The sequence below is a fragment of the Aegilops tauschii genome, chromosome 7 (genome assembly GCF_002575655.3).
Source record: "Aegilops tauschii subsp. strangulata cultivar AL8/78 chromosome 7, Aet v6.0, whole genome shotgun sequence".
NCBI classification, from domain to species: Eukaryota; Viridiplantae; Streptophyta; class Magnoliopsida; order Poales; family Poaceae; genus Aegilops; species Aegilops tauschii.
In genome coordinates, this window is record NC_053041.3 from 358,443,323 (window position 1) to 358,448,140 (window position 4,818).

Here is a 4,818-nt window from a genome sequence, read left to right on the forward strand (position 1 = left end):
ATCTTCTTTGCTTCTTCATTAACCTGAGCCCAGGTCAGTTTCTGGTTCTCCCGTGCGTCGCGCAACGCCAATTGCAGTGGGGCCACCTTTGTAATGGCCCATGAATGACTTTAACGTAGGGGTGAGTAACTGCCAATTCACTCTTCCCACCATATTTTCATTCTTGGCCACGTATGCTGCATGCATCACTACAAGAATTCTGTTAATACATGACAGTTCCAATCCGTCACAAACTTGCGCAAAACTGTCATGGGGGAGCATATGTGACGGATTTGAATTCCGTCATGTATATCGCGTCATAATTTGACCACTGTACACTCCTTGATGGATCATCAAGAACCGTCACGGACCATGACGGTTCTTGATCGTCATGGACGGCACTAAACTGACATGCTCATAACGACGTTACCATGTCTGCCACATAAGAACCGTCATGGACGGCACTAAACTGACATGCTCATAACGACGTTACCATGTCTGCCACATAAACATCTGACCTCGATCTGACATGGCAGCCCATGAAGTAATCAGCCCAATAAGAATTTTGACCCACTAAATTTTAGCTCTTTCCAAAGACCAACGCCGATGTAGTAATTAGCCCAATTAAAAAGTTGGCCCATTAATTTTACAGTACGTCCAAGGCCCACTAGTTTCAATCTCAACAACTAGCCCATCTCATTTCTCATGGTCCATAGAAATTCTATTTTTTCAGAAATATATGCTCATGTCATTAAATAAAAGAAAAAAACATAAACAGAGCAGATTTTTTTTCACAAAACTTTTCAATTACAGATATTTCCAGATAATACATTTATAAGGACTAGCAAAAAACAAGAAAGTAAAATCTACAGACCCCTATGTTAATTCTGCAGCCACCACCACCCAACTTAGCGCTCACTGGACGCATATCCAGCCATCCACCACCACCCAGCTTTGCGCTCCATGGATGCAGATCGGGCCATCCATGTTGACATCATCTAAGGGAGAACCATATCCGCCAAAGCCTCGCCTCAACACATGATCAACATTGCCTGCGCGTCAACAAACATTAAGACAGCCTCAAAAATTAGCATGTACGAGCACATCCCATCCCCCAACAGCATGGTCCCGGTGAGCTCTTGTTTCATGTATTAATCATTCTTCAATTATTTCTAAAGAATATAATATTCTTCAGTTAGTAGTTAGTTTATAAGTAGACAACGTTTTCCAATGACCATGCTCACTAATGGAAAATTACATCTTGAAAGTTAATTGTAGAAGCAAGTGAGCTCAGATTTCTGTATGAACAAACCATGGCCTCTAAGCTACAATTATCCAATGACATGAAATACTGATGTTATAGGAACATGTTATAAGAATAACATATAATCTCGATGGACAACATCATGAATCTTGAGATTAATCATTTTTATTAATGTGATAATTTCTATTTTGTTAATATTTATGTGGATATACGTAGTAACGAGCCATCACAATCACTTTTAGTTAAAACCTTTGGTTGGATTACTCCATGGAGAAGTCAAGTTAGATATAAAATGATTACATATTAATTACCATGCTCTAAGATTCATTGAATATCATGATGAATAGAATAACTACTTTCCTTGTGGAAGATGGACAATTACCTGCGGCGTAGCTGTGTGAATCTTAGTCCCTTTTACCTTTTACCAATCAGTTGTTTAAAAAGCTTGAGAGATACACCTACAATGAGTTCAGAACAGAATGTGATTTATTTGGTTCTTCTATATTTCACTCCAACAATTTAAAATGGATCCAATAAGGATACACGGGTTCCATGAAGTATACATGCATTCTAGCACTGAGGATACTATTGTTGTAGTGTTCGATAGCCATGGTGCGGAGGTGTTGGAACACACTTGGGTTCATGAACCAACAACAGACAATTGAGTTTTGTTACTCATAAGTAAATATGGAAAAGAATTTGCAATGGTTATCATCAGGTTATGGGATCCCTGATCCCTAAAGCACACACGCACTACATCGTCACACAGACTACTCAAGGAATCATAAGCATTTTTGTTGCTACAAGTATGTCAGATCAACAAATTTATAGCTATGTATGATGCACAGATTGCAATGGTTGTCATCAGGTTATGGGATCCCTGATCCCTAAAGCACACACACACTACATCACACAGATTACTCAAGGAATCATAAGCATTTTTGTTGCTACAAGTATGTTAGATCAACAAATTTATAGCTATGTCTGATGCACAGAACATATTTCTCCCAGAAAAATTCTTAAATAATATCACCGGCATGCTATGTTTTTAAGGCGACGCTTCGCTTTAAGGCGCTGGGGGCGCCTCGACGCCTAGGCAAAGCCTAGGCGCCTAAAGCGGACGCCTAGGCGCCTAAAGCGGGCATATTTGCAAAGCGCTGGGGGGGCGCCTCGACGCCTAGGCCTCGCCTTATGGACGCCTTAAAAACATAGCCGGCATGTACTACCACAGCAGGAAGACTGGAATTTTGAATTGTAGTTGTGGGAAAAGGAAAGTAGAGAGCATATATTCCACAAGTAGAGCTCCATGTGTACTCCAATCCTGTTGAATGTGAAGAAATCAACTACTCCCCCTCCGATACATATTAATTGACGCTGGTCTAGTACACAGTTGTACTAATTTTTGTACTAAACTATCATTAATTAATTTGGATTGGAGGGAGTATTAAACATTTCACATTGCCACGCACACTGTTAGGTACAATATTGTACGATGCCTCCAACATGAGCAAATGAATTGCCTGAAACATCTACGCAGACATGGAGTTTCCACATGCCAAATCTACCATTATCATGCCCAACTGAACATATATGTCAGATTAATGAATGGATTGTTATGCCCTGATGCTAAACAAAATAGGCTTCTCACGGAAAAGATTCATACTCCGATACAGTATATCTTAATTAAGAGCACATCGTGCATCTCAGGGCACGTCCAGCGAACAAAGGATCGGCAACACAGTATATCTGAATTAAGAAAGAAGCATGCAAGTACATCACAAAAAATCTGGCTACATCATAAAGACTGAGCAATAACATACCTTGAGCGGTACATCAGCACTTGATACAGCTTCAGAGATAACAAATTAAGTTATGCACCAAAGATATCATAACCGCTGGCTTCATTTCCTTCAAGTAGAAATGCTACAATACCAACCTCCAAGAAAACCATTCTTCAACTGTGAAACAGTGTAATCGCATTAATTCCATGAAAATGCCATATGAAGCATAGTTTGCCACACCATCCATTTCAGCATTAAAATAACTGGCATACAGGAGTAAGGTAATATCAGACAACATACTACTGTACAACCTAACACCTGAGGACCATTGCATAAGAGCATCCCTTGGATCAGTAGCATTACTAAGCACATATACATGAGATCTGAATCTAATAACCCAGGCAATGTGTAATCAAACAATCTGAATTCAGTATCAGGACAATTTTAATGCACTCAAATTCAATACCAGGCCAATTAATGCATGCAAAACAATCTGAATCCAATACCAAGGTCAATCTAAATCCGAGTAGAGCCAGACATAAAATTCATATTGACGAACCCCTCCTCGGTATAGGACACATGGACAGACAACATGACAAGGACTTATGTTTGCAGATCGGGGACAGGACCATGGCATACAGACTCGCATTCGCTAATACAACTTATCTTCTAGTTCCAGAGTACCAAGATACAGAATATATCTAGTGCACATATACCCAGAACCTATCTAGTACACATATACCCAGAAATAACTAAGCAGATAAACACTGACATCACTAACAAATTTTGAAAGAACACAAATGTAGGTAAGATCAGAGCTTAAAGGGGACAAACTCACCCACCGAGATGGCTACAAGCAGCAGCACCTAAGTGCAGGACGGAAGGACCGAGGCAAAGCCAAGGAGGCGGCACCCGTCGCTGCAGCACGGTAGGGAGAAGCCAGTGGCCATCACCGTGGCGTCGGCGCCCCTATACACTGCATCCATGAGAGCGGTGCCAACTGGACCTCACCATTGCTCGGCGTCGACCGGAGATGGATAGGTGGCCGCCGCACGGAACATTAACTACTTCAAATCCGGTGGCAGAAAATGACGAGCTCGGCGCCGCTACCTCCACCTTGGCCTTCTCATCGACGTCGATCTAATTGAGATGGCCAGCACATCATGGGGTTCGCCGCGGCACGTGCGCTGCTCGACTAAGACCGAGGAAGGCGGATTGATGTGCGATGGGATGTAATGGACTGCGTTAACCGTCGTCCAGCCGGAGCGGTCGGTCCCGCCGCCACCACCGAGTCCGGGATCTGGACCGGGGTGTATGGGCTCGTGGCCATGGCGGTGGGAAAGATGAGGAGGGGGCCGAGGCATATAGAGCGGAGAAGAGAGGGGAGCGGTGGATCGGGAGAGATAAGGCCTCTTCTGCGCCGGCGCCGGCGTGGAGCGGGCAGACTAGGGTTAGGCGGCGGCTGAGGGAACGGGAGGAGAGGATGGGAACTAGGGTTAGGTGTGTGTGGATCGTGGAGTTAAAAAGGGCTGCCTCAAAATTTTGCCACCCTGCCGTGTTGGTTTCTTGAAATTTTGCATCGCCGCGCGCTCTATTAACATTCCGCGCGCTCCTTAAAAAATGGTTTCACGCGCCCGCTTTTCTTCCTTATTTCTATATAATGTTCGACCGACTGACAACTGGACCAAATAAGGAGGCACATAAGACACATCAGCAGGATCCACCCGTGACGGTTCGGATGGTGCATCAAGAAAGAAAAAAATGAGCGCCGCTTGTTGATTCATGACGATTTTC

The 4,818-nt window shown here is 43.3% G+C and overlaps 1 long non-coding RNA gene across 1 annotated transcript; it reads right to left on the reverse strand.

The window, feature by feature from the left end:
* Positions 1–514: 514 nt before the first annotated feature.
* Positions 515–4,504, reverse strand: LOC109733308 (uncharacterized). Its single transcript, XR_005764161.2, has 4 exons — positions 3,863–4,504; positions 3,064–3,201; positions 1,626–1,701; positions 515–1,031 (listed from the first exon to the last, which is right to left on the reverse strand). It is a non-coding gene; the product is annotated as an uncharacterized lncRNA (long non-coding RNA).
* Between the last annotated feature and the right edge of the window lie 314 nt (positions 4,505–4,818).